Source organism: Euprymna scolopes, chromosome 14 (genome assembly GCF_053919585.1).
Source record: "Euprymna scolopes isolate OS-2025 chromosome 14, ASM5391958v1, whole genome shotgun sequence".
Classification (NCBI taxonomy): Eukaryota; Metazoa; Mollusca; class Cephalopoda; order Sepiida; family Sepiolidae; genus Euprymna; species Euprymna scolopes.
The window spans coordinates 146634056-146656555 of NC_136495.1; the positions used below are offsets into that span (position 1 = coordinate 146634056).

The window sequence follows — 22500 nt, forward strand, 5'->3', positions numbered from 1 at the left end:
ACTATTTTAATACTCTTGCAAAGGACCACGAGGCGGTTTCTAACAAAGCTAAGGTAACTTTCCGACTATAGTAGCGCATCATTAGTTGCCACATCGAGGTGTAGCGTAATTCCATTCTTTTATTAGTCCATTTCCCTTGCTCGTCCCCTTATAACACTGAGTACTCAGCAAGTGGGGCATAAAAGTAAACACTTTTAGCTTTATTATGAGACGATCAAACCTGAGTTCCACGGCCCATTATGCGAGTACGCCTACCATTATGCAAAATGGTCCACTTAACAAAAGCCATGCTCTGAACTGCGAAAGTGTGAGTCAGTGATTGCTTGAATTCCCCAGTCCAATCTGCCACCAATGTTTTCCTAGAATTCACAACTAAACAAACCAGAATGCACTTATTTTTTTTTAAATAGAGATGGGTGTCAGTCGGATTACACTTAACCTTGGAGTAATATTGTTTTTTTGTTTGTTTTTTTTTTGTAGATTTAGTTTTTGTTATTTTGGGTAAAAGTGTTGGCTGAATGTGTTTGTTGCAATTAATTTCACATCTAGATTCCCTTTTTTCGTCGCCTTTACCGAGTGGCCATCAATCTCAATTGTTTAGTATCTGTCGATTGATCTGACGGAGGAGAAAGCACTCTTTCATTACCATCTTATCTACCAGGATGCCGAACTGAGCGATGGTTTTACCATTTTGCATTTTGGTCAAATTCTAGGAACTGTTTTCTTGTCAAAGCTTTCACGGCAGATATCAAATCGCCTACAATCTATATATCGTTATCATATATATAGATAAATACGTGACACACACACATATAGATATACTTATATACAAATAAACACACACATACACATGTAATAATTCAAGAAACGTTTGCATTCATAAGGTAAAAACGTCAGAAATCGTAATCGTCTTTATATAATAGTGCTTAAAAATAGAGTAATTTATTAAGAAAATCTCAAGTTATACAAAATAGCATAGCAAAACATTTGCAACCAGATTCAGTCAATATGAATGAAAACAAATATAAGCATCATGATTGTCTTTACTACATTATAAAAAGTGGGGCACTCCTGACATGTTGCCTATCGTAAAGTACTCAATCTCTACATGCAGTTGGTAATTGGTATGGAAGAAAATACAGACAATATATTTTCTAATATATTCCCTTCTACTTCATAGTGAGAGCAATAGCTTAACATAAAGATATCCTCAATGATATCTAACTAACTAACTAACTAACTATATATATATATATATATATATATATATATATATATATATATATAACCCCGAAACAGTGTTTCATGGTAAACAGCTGATTATCTCTTAAATTAATATTAGAACTATAGTGAATTCGATAGAACAAGTTGATGCATTGACTGCAGGTGATTAAATGAATTACTGACTAAATAGTTTTCTAACGAATGATAAAAGATATAAAAATTAAATACGTTTGTTTTTGTCTAGTTTTAAAGGTTAAAAAACTTCGAAGACTATATATATATATATATATATATATATATACATATATATATATATAAGTATATATATGTATACGTGTGTGTAGCAATATGCCTAATTAATTTGATCTTTTTCCCAGTAAATGTAAACAAGTTCTTGTTAAGTTGTCCCCATAAATAATCAAATTTTACCCAATTTAAAACCTTAGTGATTACAACACTACGAACTTACATTCATTCACCTTTATCTTCGAGTAGCCTTCGGGCCTTGATATGTGGTGACTCCCAAGTAAAAAAAAAAATCAAGAAAAAAGTTAGAATTTTCTGTGACAATTTCTTAGTTTTATTTGTTAGGCTGCAATTCATCAAATTAGAACTTAACCTGAGTTCACTTTATGTTATTTTTCTTATCATTTTATTCAGGCTGGGGCTGGGGATGGAGAATCCTAGCGGATGTCAAACATTCACCTGCTAACTCAGATTATCCAACCGATATATCTTTTTTAAGATTCTGACTGTCTTCTTAAGAGAAATTGTCAAGCTTTCTTGCACTTAGTTAAACGGGTATATTTGCAAGGTAGTTTTTGAAATTCTTTTTCATGAGTCCAGTTGCTCCTATAATAATCGGAATGATATCAAGACAAATTTGTTTTGTCATGAACCGAAAGGATCGTATGTACAAAATAATGCTGAAGAAGTAAGCCTAGAAGGTTATTCTATAATATATTTGAGAGGTAGATAGAGAAGGCATGAAAATAATTTAGTTTTCAAATTAGAACAAAGTTTGGGATATGATGTGAAAAACAGTTCAAGCCGTAGGAGCTACGATGTATTGTGTTCTTTTCAGATGTTTGTTTAGTGGCCACATGTGCGCTGAGTTCGCTATACGTGGTAGTAAAGCGGGCAGCTCTTCACTTCCACATGAGACTCAACTTCCCTCTCTTTCTCTGTCTAGCTTTCTATCTAATATAGTGTGTTAATTCAATAATCAATACAAATCTAAAGGTCGATAGGTAGAATTCTGTAATGTTCAATTCTAACAGTCGTTCACACTCCATAAACTCATATATATATATATATATATATATATATATATATATATATATATATATATATATATATATATATATATATATATATATATTAGATTTATTTATACAAATATTGATGGCTACATATGTGCATACATGTTTCGGTAATCACCCTTACTGGAGAGATTACGTCTTCAGGCCAAGAATTACCCTTGAAAACTCTTGGCCTGAAGGCGTAATTTCCCCAGTAACGGGTGATTACAGAAACATGTATGTAAATATGTAGCCATCAATGTTTATATAAATAAATTAAATATACCTGCTCTGTTTACTCATTGAGCACTTTTTGGTAGACACATTTTGTTTGATTGGATGTATTGCTAGGATACTTAACCCTACTACCATAATATATATATATATATGTATATATAAAGGTATATATATATAAAGATGTATATATATATACATATATGTATATATAAATATAATACATATATGTATATATAAAGGTATATATAATATATAAAGGTATATATATAAAGATATGCAAATAAGCATATATATATATATATACACGCATAAATACACACGTACTCGTTGACATACACACACATATAAATGGCATGCGTATGTGTGTACTATCTGCTTATTAACTATTGTACCATCAAAGACTACATATGGTTTGAACGATTGTCTTAATTCTGTTGCGTGTAAAAAGAGGCACACAGATGTCAGACAGAACGACGGAGAAGCGGAAACATGGAAAAAAAAGCAATTGATCAGATTGGTTGATTAATAAGTTGTTACAATTTGGAAAAGAAATTACTGTAGAGAACCCACTGTTGATTTCATAAAAGTATTTTCATATATAGTGGCTGACATTAAAGTTTAAAAAGCTCTCTGCGAATAATTATTTAATCTCCCTATCTTAGGTTGAGCACTGTGGTAAGTGATTATGCCAACAGCTATTTGCAGTAACGGATAAATAAGGTGTATAGTTCGTTCACAAATAAATATACATCTGTCATGTAACACAATGAAAACGTTACTTTTACTATTCTCTGAGCGAAAACATTTCGATCGATACGAAAAGAAGTCTTTTAGACTAAATAAAAAATCAACGTCAAATATTTCTTTTGGCTCTTCAGACATATATGAAAAAAATAATTATTGACGTAAATCAAAGATTTTATATCAATATTAGTGCAAACACTGATGAAGACGAATATGCTCCGTCATTAGGGACAGGACTTGTACACTAGTCTTAGCTTGAATATTTCCATATATTTATTTATTTGCGGAATGTTATCCCCATCTTTATAGTTGCTGTTTCATGCCGTTTCAGCCACCAATTCCTCTAGCTTTCGTCAGATTGTTAACTGCGAAGAAATAGGAATGCTGAATCTCGTAACTGTATCCTAGGGTTCAGATAAGCATCGTCCGAAGATAACGGTTTCAAACTTACCCAAAGCTGGCTAGAGGATTACTTGGCCAAACCGTGATGATACGTCAACTATGGAAGGCAGTAATTACTGAGGATACAATTAAGAGATTCAGTTTGCTATCCCGTCACGGTTAACCACCTGATGAAGGCCAGAGGAATAGTTGGCCGAAACGTTGTGAAACAACAACTATAAAGATGCCTGCGAATAAATAAATAAATAAAATATACAAAGTACTCATCTCAAAGAATCCCAATAAAGAATAATAAATATTTACCTCTCATAATTAGATATTCTTCCTTAATCGAAGCCAGTGGCCAATAATTCCGTAAATGCAAATATAATTATTACAAAAACTGCGGAGACAATGATTCTAGGTTTTATAGAACTTCAAAAGAACTAATATACAAGCTCTAGACTGCGGATCTGGAAAAAATACATTGAACTAATTGCCACGGCTGCTTCAAAGAAAGTGGACTCTCTCTCTACAATGCAAAAAGGTTACTCAAACCTGAGAATATCCTGCAAGTGTACAAAGTCACTGCATGGATTATTGTTGTCGCGTCTGGGTTGGTGAATCCGTTACGTGTCTCATGTTCTTGGAATTAAAAGAAAATTGAGTTGCCAACTTAATAGGTTCCGCAGTGTCAACCAAACCCCAATCTCTGTCTCATCGCCGAAAAGTGGCATTCCTGGGCCTGTTTTATAAGTATTTAATGGTAAGTGTTCGAACGAACGCAAATCACTAGTATCTCTCCGACGTAAATATCCGCAACAAACCAAACAAACAGAAAAATCCCACCACTGCACTGTATAGATCCCTAGCTGCTCTATAGCCTTTTACTCAAATGGCTTCTTCTTTCGAACTGCTAGAAATGGGTATTCCCTTCCATGCACCTGCTTCTCTACTCGCTGCCCAACTCCCTACATATTATCCCTGCAAATCTGGTCCCAAATAGTAGTTCCTTACGACTTAGTGGCACTGTGCCTTTTTCGAGCTGAAAAAATGGCAAAGAATAAAGAAAAAAAATCTTTCTGAACTTATGCTTCAGAATTTAATAAAAATGAGGATTAATAATTATTATTATTTCTATTATTCGGACTATTTTTCGCACCTTCCCCATACACACAAACGCCGACACCATATGTTGCACAGATAGAACGGATTCGCCTCCTCACACCATCCATGAACAACCACACACACAAACATCATAATTAATCAAAAATAGGTACGCGAAAATTTCCAAACACTTTAAAGGCTTCCGAAATATTAACCTTGAACCAGACTAGCGTAAACAGCTCATATGCATTATTCGGACGACTGTGATTATCTTGAGTATTATTTACAACGTTTTGACCGATGTAACCTCCGAACTTCTTCACCTGTCTATTGTCGAATTCAAATACCTGCGACGCAATGGATAAGGTACTAGGTAAAATTCAGTTGTAAGTGATATTTTTAGAGGGTTTGAAATCTAATCCTCAGTACACGCGATACAAAGAAAATAATTGCGAAATCTGTAGACGGCTACCCGGTCACTGCTGGTCGACAAAAGACACCGGAAGAAGGGCATATGTTATATCGGCCGAAACACTGTGAAAAAAAACACTCAAGATGAGAAACGTAGTCTAAATAAATCCAAATAGCATCTGGACTGCCCCAGCTAGTCTGAAACAAGGGCAGTATTTTCGAAGCTATCGCACTTTTTTCACACACGCATTCTTGCTGAATTATGATATTTTGCGTGTGGTTGTTTCAAAGGCATGCGGTGGATCTGTTTTAGGCGTGCAGCACGTGGCGTCGCTGTTTGTGTGAAGGGGTGGGGATCGAACACACGCGCACACTCGAGGACAATAGAGATGATGGGAGATGGGGTTTAGAATGCGCGCTTGGCCGCATCTTCACTCTTCGCTGCAACGTGCGCTTGTACGCAAACTGCACCGAGGAAAGATCTTGCACACACGCAAAACATAAAACAAGAAACAGAAGAGAATAAAAAAGAGAAAAGAAGAAAAAGAGGCCATTAAAACACGTCTCCGAACAGAGAGACAGCGCAGCTACGCACAAAAAAGACGAAGCCACACGCAAAGAAGTAGAAGCTACACACACGGCGGAGATCTTTTAGCGTCTCCGCTCGGTTCCCGCGGGGGAAGGGCGGCTCTTCCGTTGAGAAGCCATGACGAGAAAACAAGTCTTGTCGATTGCGTTTCTTTTTAATGAGACGGACACACAAACACAAACACGCAGTATGCACACACGTATTTTTCGATGGGTAAATACGAACCGTTCACAAAACTTGTTTTAAAGCAACTCTCTCTCTCTCTCTCTCTCTCTCTCTCTCTCTATATATATATATATATATATATATATATATATATATATATATATATATGTATGGATATATATATGACATATGTGGCTGTGTGTGTAAAGAAAGAGAGAGAGAGAGAGAGGGGGGGGAAGTTAGAGAGAGTAGGAAATAAAAGCTAATATATTTAAATTAAATAGGAAGATAGGAAGAGCCGAATAAATATGGCAAACCTTATACAAAAGCTTCAATCCTACAGAAAGAGCTTTATGAGAATATTATAGATGTTATCAATATGAAGATTAATATTATACGTATCAAAATATAATTAGACACATGAGCATATATATATATATATATATATATATATATATATATATATATATATATTACTTAACTGCCACATATATTTTCATAACTTACTATATATACGTTGAATTTGACCCCTTAACAGCCAAATGTTTGGCGGAAAACGGATTACAAAGATTTTCCCAAATCTGAGTACCCTGAATATCAAATTTCGAGTCTGTAGACTGAAAATTTACAGAGATATTTTGTAGGGAAATGTACACAGACAGACAGACAGACATACACACAGACACTTTCACTTTTATAAATATATATATATATGCGTGTGTGGGGGGAGAGATTATGCTTCAAAAAGCAGTAAAGATGCAGGCGTTTTTGAAATAAGCATATTCATTTAAATTGTAACTTTCCACTCATTTAAGGGTGTTACTCAGAAAAATACAAACTATTTTTTTATACGCGGCATTTTGTTATAAAAGCACTCATAGTCCTCTGTTCTTATTAAAGATCGATTTTTGTATGACGCCGTTCAATCTTTAGGTGTTTTAGTGCGTGCATGTGGTTCTGTTTTATGAGGTGCAGACAACCTTTTCATGACAGGTGGAAAAGTGAAAAAATGAATAAAACGGTGTCTCGGTGGGGCAATCATTCCTCTGAAAGAGCATTTTTTAAACAGAAATAAAAGAGGTAGGTGCTTGCACGCCCCTAGCATCTCCATTTACAGGTCTTTATATATATATATATATATATATATATATATATATATATATATATATATATATATATGAAAGAATGAGAGAGAGAGAGAGTGAGAGAGAGAGAGAGAGTTAAAGAAAGTACTATTATTCTATATACTATCCCAACACGTCTTGTTTGATGTCATATTTCTGATTGTTTTTGTTGTCTTCATGGATGCTGGATTACATCTCCAAAATATGATTTCATAATATCATATAAATCACATTACTATTGCGTATTGAGGGTTTTTTTTTTTTAAACAGGATGAACACGGAAAGTTATAAAGCATGCAAAAGCTCAAATGTGTCGGACAGGGGAAAGGAAAACATAAAACCGGATGGATCAGTTAGAATATTGAGAGCTGGAGGGACACTGTTCAGGGGCGGAACGAAACGCACGTTTTAAAATATAGGCTCTTAAAATAGCCCTTTTAGACGTTGCCTCGGTTAATTGATTTAAACATTGGGTATATAATGCAGTTTTGGTAAAAGATTTTTCATGCTACTAAAATCACAACTCGAGTTGAAACAAGTAACGATGTTTTATTTTCAGACGTGAAAATTATATGAAAGAACAAGCGACCTATTGTAGTCTATGAACGGCATAATCACGTAGACACACCGGATTCCGTAAGATCACCAAAGTTAAGCAACGTAAAGCCTGGTTAGTATTAAATGAGTGAGTATTCGGGAATTCCAGGCGATGGATATGCTTTCCGCTTATTCCATCATTGTTTCCAGTCGTCTAGCACTTCTCCTTACCACTGGATTCAAGCAATACCGATTCAAGTGAGGTGTTTGGAGATTCAGCAACCGTTGCTTCACAATTATTCGTGCAGCTACGCTTAAAGGGGCATCCATTGTCTCAAGAGGCTAACCGGAGTCATCAATCAGTTGTGCTCTTATATATTTCTACTTAGAGTCTCAAACCCTCAATATCTGCAACAGAGAGATGAAGCTCTCAGGTTGTGAATGCATGCGTTAATTCATTTTAACAATGCAATTTACAATCTTCTCCGAGCTATTCGTGCGAAATGAAAAATAGGGGGCATTACTTTTAAAATATCGTTCATACTTGTCTTCCCTACATAACAGACTTATAATCTAAAGGGGCCCTTTTTACCAACTATAAAAAAAGCTCGTATCTACTCCTGTCTAGTTTGTTTGTTTACAGTGTACGTCATATATGACGTCATAGAAGATGATGTATTGTATGCGCACTATATATCATGTATTAAGTCATAGCAGACGGTGTCATGTATGGTGCCATCATACATGACATCATGTATTACGTTATAGCAAAAAAAAACATAGAAGAAGGAGGAATAAAAGTAATGTTTCCCAAGCAACGCCAGATAGATTATCTAGTATATATATATATATATATATATATATATATATATATATATATATATATATATATATACATATATATATATTATATATATACACATATATATGTATATATATATATGATACTCGCAATGGGAGTAAACGGTTGGCGATCGGATCTTCCGTCCAGATGTCTTATTAGTGGGGGGCATCTGTTGGATGTAGTATATATATACATATATATATATATATATATATATATATATATATATATATATATATATATATATATATATATATATACATTTGCTTTGAATATGCACCTGGTCGTGACTTCCGTGCAAACATCAAAGTAGATTTAAAAGAAAGGTGGCTCGTTTATTTTTATGCAGCTATTTGTAATGAACGTCACAAATCAATGGAAGCCTTTTGTTTTAACATATGGCCACGTATCGCTCAAAGAGGCTTTACTCGCCGGCCAGCCTTTCGGTTCACACTGTGTAGGTTTATAAAACATTTTGATCGTTGAATGAACATAGGAATTTCTGTTCGTGTCAATTTTTTTTTTTTTTTTTTTTTTTACAGAAGAGCATCTATAAATGAAACAGCATGTGCATTCATGTAGGTATGTTACCTTAAAACAAAACACGGCCAGCGCACATATGAGTATGAGGCGAACTTCCGCTGATCTACTCGCTAGAGATAATTTCACAGCACGCAAATATCAAATAGTTTACATACCTAAACGAATTTTATTTAACATTTTGTTTCATGCATGTATACAAATATTTATATATAATTTTATATATAAGTTATAATATATATAGCAAAAAATCAATTATGCTTCATATATATATATATATATATATATATATATATATATATATATATATATATATATATATGTTTGTGTGTGCATGTGTATGTGTGTTTGTGTGTTGTGTGTGTGTCCCTGCCCATGTGTATGCCTATGTTGAGTTTTGTTATTTTGCTAGCGATAATTATATTTGGTGTGAGTTACTTCGTCTGGAAGGTTTTGTTTTTTTAGGAAGAATTATCTATCTCCCAACTGAATATCCGCCAGACAATTTAGAGACGTGTATGAATACATCTATATAGATATAAACACAGACGCATATACATATATTTGTAATTTATGCATTTAGTTAATTTTAAAACATAAAAGTGTGTATATATATATATATATATATATATATATATATATATATATATATATATATATATATATATATATATATATATATATATATATATATGAATGTTGCGATTTTTCTTACGGGTTGTAAGATATATTATGATTCATGCAGATGAATATATTTTTCTGATTTCAAAAGTAAAAAAACAAAAACGTCTTAGGTAATATCAGGTAGAGCCGATTAAAAACATTGAGCACTTCAGCGGCAGAACGATTTAAAATTAAACTGATTCTATCTATAATTGAATTTTTGCATGCGTAAAACTAATAAAAATATGTTGGCAACTTGAAATGAATAGTTTGCTTTTCAAGTTGCTGACATTTTTTTGCACATGTTATTTGGCCATCCAAACAAAGATTTTATTCATTACAAACGATTCCTGTTGTAGGAATACTATTTCTTTTCATGTCAGTGTTGTATGATCTGTATATACGGTCTAATCGCATTGTCACACCAGTTCTCGTCAGATCACCGAAGTTAAGCGATGTTGAGCCTGGTTAGTACCAGATGGGTGACTATTTGAGAACTCTAGGCGCTGTATGTGTTCTCCGCTTATCTCGGCATTTGTTTTCAGCCGCGCTGTACATACACTTCACTTGCCACTGGTATTTAACAATGTCTTCTCAGGAGAGGAATGGTTGGAGATTGTGCACCTGTTGCCACAAAAATTTCACGCACAGGCACCCCATGGGTATCTATAGTCTGTCAAAAACTGAAGGAGCGCCTCTATGATCTCTAGTTTAAGAGTGTGTCGGTTAAACACATATCCACACACATACATATATCTATTGTTTTATTTATATAGAATAAATAATGATGCTTTGATTTTGACAATTAGACTAGGAGAAGCAAAAATCCGAAACGATAGATTCTTTCAACGTGTTCTAACCGGTATTGAATAGTAGGCTGCAAAACTAATAGATAAATGGAACGGAGATGTGAGTTAGTGCGCAATGAGTTCTTTTATGTGAATCCGCTTGAGCGTGTTACGTGCCTATGGATGTGAGGTGGGTTTGGTTTTTATATGCGGGAGCGTGTGTGTACGAACGCGCACGTGCGCGTGATTTCTCTGTCTGAAATGAATGGCTGTTAATCTGAGTGTGATCAATTACATTGAAGAAGGGCGAATTTATTCATGTTTCGAAAAAGATGGGAGCTGTTGATTATTAATTATGGGTTGTTTTGTTCGGAACATGGTCGAGTACATATCCCGCCCACCTATCCATAAATGAGGAGAGGGGCGTGAAAAGAAAATGTGAGGAGAGAGATGGAGGAATTGATGGAGAGCAAGGGAGTGAAGAACAGAGAATAGAGAATGGTGGGGTTAAATGAGATGAACGGGGGAAAAGGGAATCATATGGCCAAAGGGTCAGTCGATCCGGACAGAAGACCGGATGGAGTTGAAGGCCGAGCCGTGTCAGTTCATTTGCAAACAAGTTGCATAGATCGAATGTTGGAAAGATAGAGTAAGAGAACAACTAAGAAGAAGAAAAAGAAGAAGAGAGACGTTAATTAAGAAGAGTGACAAGGTAAAATGAATTGGGCAAAGTGGGTGGGTAAATGTGAAGAAAGTAAGTTGAAGAGTCTGACCTTAAATAAAGGCTACTGAGGACAAAATAACATACAACACAGTATGAGCTGACAATAAAGGTTACAGAAAAGTAGAAATTAGTATAAGATAAAAGCATATATATATATATATATATATATATATATATTACATGGGGGTCACCACTTATCAAGGCCCGAAGGCCACTCAGGGATAAGGGTTATTGCGTGTACAGTAATCAATGAGATAGTATCGTAGTAATCATTAGTATTGGGGGTTTTGATAAAGTGTCTTACTTAAGGGGGCGGTTTGTCAGGAGTTTGTTTATGTTGGACTTGAAGACGCCAAAGTTGTAGTAAGGTGGGGAACACGCAAGCGGAAGAGAGTTCCACTGGCGTGCAGTTCTAAGAAAGAAGCTTTGCTCATGGAATCTACGTTTGGATTTAGGCACAGATAAAGAGTGGGAAAATTATTGGCAGTAGTTTCAGCCAAACGGGTGTTTTTCGTGAAAGATTGGCGAGGGGGAACAGGGGTTTGGAGCTCAGACGAGCACCTGCCATGGAAATAACGATAAAACAAAGACAGGATCGCAACGTCTCTTCTGTGGGAGAGAGGTTGCAGGGAAGAGAAAGGGGCATCCCCCACTAAACCACGAAGACTATTTTGTACTCTGTCAAGGCAGGATAGGTTGTTTTAGCAGCTCCTGCCCAGATGTGGCAGCAGTACTCCATCTTTGGACGTACATATATAGATATGTGTGTGTACGTGTGTGTGTACGTGTGTGTGTACATATCTAAATATTAGCTGAATTATCCATCAATGAAAACATCTTTAACGATTCGAAATAATCTTCATTACTCGACTGCTTACATACTGATTTTTCCACAAACCTTATTCCACACATTTTGGATTTTGATATAAATTATTTTTGTCAACAATATAATTTTGGTTTCTTCTGATGGGATCATTAACTCTTCTCATCATTTCGTCTTTAAAATACTTAACTTCTCCATATCATTTCGTCTGGATTTTAATATTTGACTTTAAATTTGTCATTTTATTTTTCATTTCCTTTTCTCCATTGTATGAGATCTTTGCAGTAAAAACATTTTTTACATTGATGACTAGTTTTCAATTTATGCCAATATCATCAAATTCATTGCTTCGCTTTAATATCTATGTGCTAATATCTTCTACAGGTATAGAAGAAAGCATTTCTTTGAAAATTTGGGGATTAAGGAAATTTAAATAAATCATATTTGTGTATCCCGTCGACCAATAAATTCACATAATATAATTTACAATCGTAAATTTGTGCTCTATTCTCTCCTTCTCTCTTTTTTCTCTTTATCTCTCTCTCTTTCTCTCTCTTTCTCTCTCTTTCTCTCTCTCTCTCTCTCTCTCTCTCTCTCTCTCTATATATATATATATATATATATGTATATTCTTTGTCTACGTTCTGTATATATCAATCTCTATCATCGAAACTGCTTAAACCCGTTATGAGTACTGCAACTAATAAAAAGAAGTAGATAGACAGATAAAGAGAAAGAAATAAAGGAGGAAAGAATATAGGCACATTTGTATCATTTTTTGTTATTATTCAATCTTCACCCCAAACAAGGCACAGTGCCACTTTGAAGTAGCGGGGCTACTATCGGGGACAATTTGCGAGGGCATTATGAAGGGAGATGAGTAGAAAGATATTTGTCACATTACACTTGAACTTCTGCATATCAGTGCAGTTCGGAAAGCAGTATCCCGGAAGGGAGTTCTAAAGACTTGCAGTTCTGGGAAAGAAACTATTGGAGTAAAAGGTTTTCTTACACCTACGGATCTCTACTGTAAAGGAGTGGAACTTGCATTATTTGATTTTTTGTTACTCACGTTCACCCCCTCCACCAAAAGAATCATATCGATAATTAGATGTGAGGGGTTACTACTTGGGACAATGCTGTGTTGGTTTACATTACATTTAAAGTGTTGCATATCAGCACAGTCAGTGAAGTAGGTCGAAGGAAAGGAATTCCAAAGTCTAGTTGTTAAAGGGAAGGAACTATTAGAGTAGAAACTTTCTTTATATAAAAATTTTAATTATTATTAATTTATTATAAATAAATTTAAATTTATAGACCTCACCACTGAAGGGGTGTGGCGCCATTGTTAAGCATGTCTGCCGTAGATATGTACGTTGAATTAGTATAAATGTAATGAGGTCATCAGAATATATTCCATTAAAATACTCATAAAACAAGGACGGGGATACAACATTGCGGCTATGGGACAAGGGTTTGAATTAAGTTTACAATTTGCGACATATTAGATTGAAGACTCTTGTTTGGACCCTATTCAAGAGTGAGAAACTAGTTGTAGATGTACCAGCACAGATGTGGTAACATTACTCCATGCATGGGTGAATGAAGGCTTCATAGAGTTATAGGATACTCTTGGATATGAGTAGTCTTCTAACAAGGTAGAGAGTACCCACCTTCTTTGCACCAACCTTCTTAATGTCCTCAAAGTATTTTTCCAGATAATATTAGCCGTGAATATTAAGCCGAGGAGTTTGAAGGAAGAATTCTCAGGTAGTGTGCTAGTATATACCCGCCTCCTAACTTACTCCTTTAACTCACCTCCGGACCTCAAGTCATCATCATAATATTTCTCCTGAATTTATACACCGTTTCAAAGTGCCGTTGTCGTATCGGTTGCATCTGTCAATAAAATACGTCTGCGTAGATAATATACACCGTACATATCGATAAAATAGAACTACCACCCATCCACCCTATATCTCCCCTTGAACCTTAAAACATCAACTACCTGCATTTAAGACTATGATAGAGACTCTATACCCCTTTTTGCGTTACACTCTATATAATATGCTCCTCCTTTATCTTAGAATTCGATATAACTCCCCCAAACATCATCTATAATTTAATTGATTTATTCCGTTCCTGATGAATCCAACGCTAGACGTCGCATCCCTATTATTTTATCTAGAATCTTCTCTACTCTTCTGATGAGAAGCATTAGACTTCGAAATGCATTGGTATAAAGATTCCCCTCTATCTCCCAACTAAATGTTTGTATATCTTTATTGAATAAATGAACGATTCTATATTTACCAATATATAGTTTTTGTGACTTCATTTTCCATTCTTATTGTTTTAATTGTTCCTCTTCCTCTACTTCTACTTGTGATTGGAGAGCTGATGAACATTTGACATAATAATACAATAGGTGCCGATTTCGAATCTCGCTAGATTCTGCCACTCTGATGAGTCGTGGACGACGAAACACGTGTTAGTGGATAATTATATTTTACAAAATAATATATTTTTTAAAAATAATATATATGCCGCTCCCCAATAAAGGGGGTACAAGATTGGCCAATGGGAAAATTATTCCCAACAAGCATTTAGGTAAAAATGCACTTTCGTATAAATACTTGAATTCATTCAAGAAAGTATCGTTAAACAAATAAAAAACATCTACGTAAAAGTGATACATTTAGTAGCCCGGCGCGGTTAGCCGCATGGTAGACGTTTAGGCTTCTTATCACGAGGTGCCGATTTCGAATCTCGGTAGATTCAGCCACCCTGATAAGTCGTGGACGACGAAACACATGTCAGCGGATAATTATATTTTACAAAATAATATATATGCCGCTCCCCATTAAAGGGGGTACCAGATTGGTCAATGGGAAAATTATTCCCAACACGCATTTAGTTAAAAATGCACATTCATATAAATACTTGAATTCATCTAAGAAAGCATCGCTAACAAAAACAAATATATATATATATATATATATATATATATATATATATATATATATATATATAATTCTTGCCTCGGTTAGTTGGAATGAAATCCAAAACTGACCACCTATTTAATAAGAAGTTAATCGTAACTCATTGATAATATGGTAGAAGCTCCGATCAACATGTTAGCTTAGGTAAAAATTATAGGGAGGGTCAGGAATTATCTTGATGTCTATGTTGGTTGAATAGTCTGTGAAAAAAAGGGTTGTGGACTGCTGCGTTCGCGCCAATCTTCTGAATCTTCTGTACCTCACAAATAATTGCGTGTGCAGTTCCTACACTGATTGTGCATTTATTGTCTGTATAGAAACACGACGGTCCTTATCCATGAAATTCTTTATTTGGACAATCAACGCTTATGTTCTTATTACTTTAGTCCTCCCATACCATATCATTCCTTATAGTGCATCTCTTTTGCCACCAAAATCTAATGTCCGATTCATGCAATATGCTCCTAAAGCAGCTGGAGATATTCCATACATTTTTGGGTTATTTTTCCAAGATTAAACCATAATTTTATTGTATATCGTTCTTCCACCGTGTCCTCTCAACCAGATTGCATTTTGAAAATTCATCAATGTGACAATCAGGCTTAAGTAGAATGTATGCCAATTCCTGCTGTAGCTACTTTTTTTTTAACCTGATATCAAAAAAATTGGTTAGTCATCTCATAAGATGTATAGCCATAACATTCTGCATTTTCACAAGATTACGACAATTATAAATGCTTGTACAAAAGTGTCTGGAAATTTATTTAAGGCACCTTGATAAACCTCACAAAAATATTCGCCATTTTTTGTCGTATGATTGATCCAATGGATGCACCATTTATTTGTCTATACATTGCATTGTTACAACTGAATACAACGGATGCAGTGGCAAATTTCCTCAACTTTAAGAATGTTTTCAGAATTAGAAATGGGCTTTAGCATAAAATTAGATCTGCAAAAATAAGTATCGTTTACAGAATAGAGATACAAATAAATGTGTTGATGATATCGAGGGAGCACACACATTAGTAACGTTAGACTTTGGAATATAATTAGCAAATTGCATTCTTTTAGTACTATTGATTTTAATGCTTCAATATTGGATGTAGGATTTTACAGATAAATTTTGTAAACATTGTGTTGTGGTTACCTACCAGAGTCAGAATAGGGCTTAAGAGATATCCGCGTTATGAGTTTTGAGTAAGTCATATAAATGTTGGCGGATAAGGTCTGATGTCATTGGTCATATGGGAAGTGAGCAGGCCGTGTTTAACCCACTTAATTAATGGACGCTTCTAAGGTTGTTGTTTCAGAAGAAATCAAGGTGTTCGTCAATCCGAAAAAAATCTGATAAATCTCTCGTTTTGATAATTTCTTTTTGTGTTTAAATTGTTTTCATATTAGTAATTCATACACACACACACGTACACACACACGCATATATATATATATATATAAATTTGTGCATATATATGAATATATAAATACATATATGCATACACACATATATAGAAAGAAAGTGATAAAAACAGATAAACGTGCAGATAGAAACAGACCGACAGAGAAACAGAGAGAACGGGGAAACAGAGAGAAGAGTGATAAGTGTGTGTAAGTGTGTGTGTGTGTGTGTGTGAGAGAGAGAGAGAGAGTGAGAGAGAGAGAGAGGAAGGGAGAGAGAGGGGGATATCATCAATTCCTCTCCCAATTGCTTCACTAATGACATAAAAGCAAAACTATAAGAAAATATTTACTTATTTTTATCTATGGTTCTCAATTATGTTTCGTCGAAGGAGACAACTGTATTTTTTTTCAAAAGTCACGTCCTTTCATTTTGTGATGGTATTTTAGAAATCTGCTCACCTTAGGGTGCCGGAATAAAAGACGACCGGCGCTGGGAAATTGGTGGAAGGATCGCTAGGGCTAAGAAAAAGACAAAGACGACAGAGATTTGCCAGTCTGCTTTTATGGTGGAGGGAAAAATGGGTAATAACGCGATAAGTGCGGCCTGCACGGTTTGAAGGGGGGGGGTCTTTCGGCACCAAGGGTGGGGAAATGTCATTATCCATTTTTTTCTTCTTCTTTAGGTGGTGATTAGCGGGCCGCCCGGCGTTGCCTGGCGGTAAAATACGCATAAACATCATATTTTAATTCATACGGAAACGGAGACATATGTATGCAAGTATATTGTTTTTTGTTTGTTTGTTTTTTTCTAAACAGTTCGCTTCTTGTAGGTAGAAAAAATAGAGAAAATACTTCGGCTAAGATCGAAATCAAAACCTAAAAACAGTAAGTCAAGTACGATAACCATTAGGCCAGCGTAGCATGCTTCTTAAAAATGTTTTAAACCGACTTATATTCAACGTAAGGAATCTGTAATGTGAACCATTCACGCATGCGTAGTCGTCAAAAAGCAAACAGAAAAAGTTTTACCTCTTAATAACACTTTTTCTGTATCAAAACCTATTATAACGTTTTTATTTGTCTGAATAATATATATACCAAATTTCATGCCTGCAGATAAATAATCTGTTGAGTATATAGGTTGAGAAGTGTCCTCACACATATTCTCACTTTTATAGATATATACATTAGGACCGATTTTTTATTTATTTCTTAAATAATTGTTTATTTTCAAGGATCAGATGTGGACGTTCTAAAATGAGTGCAATCGTTAAAAACATGAATGGAATTCGTAATGAATGGTATTCCTATTGTATTCATCGGACCACTGTTCTCATCTTGAGTGCGATTTTCATAACGTTTCGGTCGATGTAACCTCCGACATTTTCAGGTTTATTTTGTCGAACTCGAGAATGTTTCTATCGAAAGTTGTATTTTTCGGTCATCTACATTGAGGATTGGATCTTCAACCTTCAGGAAACTATCATTTTTTATAATTGACTTTCAAACCATTGTACCACGGGTCTATGGCTGACGGAACAAGAGCATGCTACTCCCATGAAGTAAATAAAGGGTTCCGCTCGAAATTCCGTCCAAATTCCCGAGTTCGACAAGGTAAACCTGAAGAAGATCGGAGGTTACATCGACCGAAAAGTTGTGAAAATCACACTCGAGATGAGAACAGTAGTCCGATGAATCCAAATAATACGAATAACCAATCTTCATCTCAAAATTTCAGAAACGTCGTGAATGGAATTATCACTCCTTTAATATATATTTTTTTATTTTAATTTTATTACATTTTGGAAACCAAATTTTTAAAATTGAATATTTTTATATAGTTATAAGAGCTAAGGAGATTTTGGAGCTGAGTTGATTCAAAGAAAATGGTGAAGATCGCGATAGGCGTGGATAAAAGTTTAGCACCAGAGGGGGGGATCGGCCTTTTTTTTTTTTTACTATTTTTTATAGTTTTGCTATTGGTTATTATGAGCAGTTTTTGTTTTTATTCTATTTTATATTCTGAGGTTGGTTTGTATGGCTCAAATTTGAACGCGAAGGGAGTTCAGTCGTAAAAATGCAAACGGAATTATCCGCCGTTATATTTGTTTTATACGTTTAAAAAAGTATTTAAAAATTATTTTATTTAACTTCTTTTTTTTTCTTCTTCTTTTTGGAGTAGTCATATTCATAGAGAAGGGGGGGTGCTTTATTCACTGATTACTCGTTTGCATGTTTCTTTTTATTTTGCTGTTTTTTTTTGTTTTTTTTTTATAATTCTCAATTTGATTTTCTTGCATTTTGGTGCGGCATTCCTTCACACGTGTGCACTAAATAACGTGTGACATCAGCGATGGTGGCCACCGTTCGGGGAAAGACGAAGGAATTCAAGACAATGACGATAAAAGGGCAGGGGTCTGGCGGGAGGTGATCGTAACAAAGGTGGAAAGGTAAGGGCGATGGTGGTGGTTGTAATGAGAGCCAGGGGGTAGAGGGGTTGGGGTGATGCTGCGACTACTAAAGCTGATTTTGTTGTTGTTGTTGTTGTTGTTGTTGTCGATGGTGATGGTGGTCGTGAGGATGATGATGATGATAATGATAAGCGAGATAACGGTACAAGGAGAAGAGCAAGAAGCTGAAGAGATTGAAGATAGTAGGAAGAAAGATGAAGATGAAAGGACGAAAAAGGAAGAGAAAACGAGGAGGGGAGAAATACAAAAATGAACGGGATGAGACGGAAAGGGAGAGTAAGTGAAAAAGAGTGCGAGAGGGAGAAAGGGAAGAAAAAGAAAAAGAAGTACGAAGAGAAAAAGAAGTCGAGATCAAAGAAAGAGAAAGTGGAATGAAAACGGACGAAGAGATAGTGAGAAATAGAAAACGAAGAAGAGGGAAGAGTTAACAAATGAAGAAGAAGAGGAAGAGGAAGAAACTGAAAAAGTAGAGAAAGAGAGAAAACGAAACGAAAGAAGAAGCAGAAAAAAAGAAGATACACAAAAGAGTTAGAGGAAGAAAAGGTGAAAAGGAGAAATAGCAGAAATGAAAGATAAGAAAACGATAACACGACTATAAATAAGAAGGGTGAAAAAATGAGAAAAAATGAAAAAGAGAGAAGAGAAAAAGAAGAAGAAGAAGAAGGTTTTCTTATTTCAGAAGTTAATGTGCCGTTGACTAAAATAAGAATTCAACGAAACGTGTAGTTGTCGTAATTAGAAGTTAGCATAGTAGGAAAAAGCGAAGTCCAGGACAAGTCGCCTAGTAGTGCGAGTAGCAGCAGCCATCATGCTTTAGAGGGAAAGGAAAGATTTGAAATCGACTGAAATTTTCTTTCTTTATTAATGAGTGTATTGTAGAAATAATGCAATGACCAAAACAAATGTTCTAATACTATTATTATTATCATTATTATTATTATTATTACTAGTAGTAGTAGTAGTAGTAGTAGTAGTAGTAGTAGATAATGGTTGTGATAACGATGGGGATTATGATGATGGTGATGATGGGAATACTATTTAATAAAAGAACAGGAAAACTATCTGAAAAGGGGCAAAAATAGGAAGAGTTTGAGGGAGATTGAAGAAGTTGAGAGGAAAAGACACCAAGCAAAAGGGAAAGGTAGATAGATAGATGGATAGATAGATAGATAGCGAGAAAGAAACAGAGAGAGAGAGAGAGAGGGGGGGATGCGAAATAAATGGTGAAGGGGGAAAAATAACGAGAAAGAGATAGAAATAAAGCGGCAGGGATATAGAAGAAAGCGCTAGAGATATAAAAAGAGAAAGAGTAAGAGGTAGAAAAACATAAGGAAATAGGGAGAAAGAAAAAGAGAAAGAGAGATTGAGAATATAAAAGACTGTTAGGACAAATCGGGAGATAGAAAAAAAAAGAAAGAAGATGTGACAGAAGAACGATACAAAGAAATATAAATATATATATATATATATATATATATATATATATAGAGAGAGAGAGAGAGAGAGAGAGAGAGAGAGGGGGAGAGAGAGAGAGAGAGAGGGAGAGAGGGAGTAATTTCTTCGTTTTTCATTAGAAAGTGAAATGCTGTATCATACCTAACATGCTGTATTTTTGGTTTCTTTCACCGTAGATGAAATTGAAAGCAGCGCTCGACAAAACAAAACTTTTCGAAAGTAAGATTTTCAGGAGAACCAATGAAATCAACATTGGATTAGATTATTAATCATGAGCTTAGAATAATATCACGGGATCTGCGTTCGAACCTGATAAACAGCGGCAATGCTGACGATACGCTAACTAGTATAAATATTTTCGAAAGTCATCCCCTCTTTTCGATTAACCAGCCTTAATTTAAACGTTCACCCCCTCCGAGGTGGCGATAGACGCGACGGCAAAGGCGTGACGTTTTTGTTTTGTTGTTGTTTTTTCACGTTCTTTTTCTCCTTCGCTGTACGGGTTCGAGCCTGCCTTCTACCACTTTTATTTATTTATTTTTTTTTGCTCAACACACCTGCAAACACCCGGGCAACGCTGGGCACCCAAGCTAGTCTAATTTATAAAACTGACTATGTATGTATGTCTGTCTTTCTGTCTATCTTTCTGTTTCCATATAATAAAACTCTGTCTCTTCAGAAACTAAAAGTCGCAGAGCCGCATTAGGGGCCTCAAATTATTGGATTTCTATGGACCGTTCTTATGTTTTTTTTTTACCGGTTTTTAAGATGTCAAAAAAGAGGTCAAAATTAAAAAAAAAAAATCATTATACATTTTGTACATTCATTTTAGCTTATTTTTAATCAGTTCATATATGTATCACTTCAGTACAGTGGTAACGTCACAGACTTTGAATTCTACAGTTTTGCTTTCGGTTTCAATTCCAGCTGATGGCACCCAAATATTTTTTTTTTTAATCACTGCTCTATAATTATCTATACACAATATGGGCATATAGAAATATCATATTTAAGCGGCTTTTACGACTGGACAAAGCGCCGGACAGCGCCGGACTCCACTCCCGATATATATATATATATATATATATATATATATATATATATATATAAAATCTCGTTGGTACTATTGTTTGTCTATATAAGTAAAAGCGATGCAGGAAATGAATTGACGTACTGATAAAATAATTTTCCAGCGGAGGACACATTTTTTTTTTTTTTGTATAGTTTTAAAGGATTTAAAGAAACTTAAGCCCTCTCCTTTTTGGGTAGAGCACTGTTGTAAATAATCTCACCCGCTACTTAATTGGCTGAAAAAAGCGAGGCTCGCTGTTTGTTTATAAATAAGCGGTTTGAGCTCTATAAAGTGGTGGACGGATGTTTGTTTAAAATAGACATTTGGTGAGGTTATTTGCGAGCACCACGCCCGTGGGTCGATTGGTAGAACTGCTGACTATAAACGCGATGGTTCTATGCTCAATCCTCGGCTTGGGAGAGGTGCTAGTCTAGTGGCACTGATGAGTATTCATCGACATACAGTCCTGTTTTGTTGTATCACAACTCATCAGTGCCGCTAGACTAGCACCTCTGCCAAACCGAATTATACTACTTTACGAACTTTCATATATATATATATATATATATATATATATATATATATATATATATGTGTGTGTGTGTGTGTGTGTGTGTGTGTGTGTGTGTGTGTGTGTGTGAAAGTTCGTAAAATAGTTTACTTACTGCCACGTTTTGGTTTTTCAGGATTTCATAAAAAATGAAAATTAATGATCATATACACATTTCAATATCGCTAAAAACATTAATACAACTTTATAATAATGATGATAATAACGCATTGTAATTGGCTTCACGAATAGGAAATGACCTGCTGATGGGTAGAATCTTTTATTTTCATTACAAGAATTAGTTTGGAAGAAAGAAAGAATAAACCAAAGTAAAAAAAAAAAAAGAC

At 35.0% G+C, this 22500-nt stretch overlaps 1 protein-coding gene and 1 pseudogene across 1 annotated transcript in view; one reads left to right on the forward strand and one right to left on the reverse strand.

Annotated features, from left to right (window-relative positions):
- Nucleotides 1-22500, reverse strand: part of LOC145293278 (uncharacterized) — a 365509-nt gene that overhangs the window by 289919 nt on the left and 53090 nt on the right. The window lies entirely within an intron of this gene.
- On the forward strand, nt 10266-10382 carry LOC145293391 (5S ribosomal RNA; annotated as a pseudogene).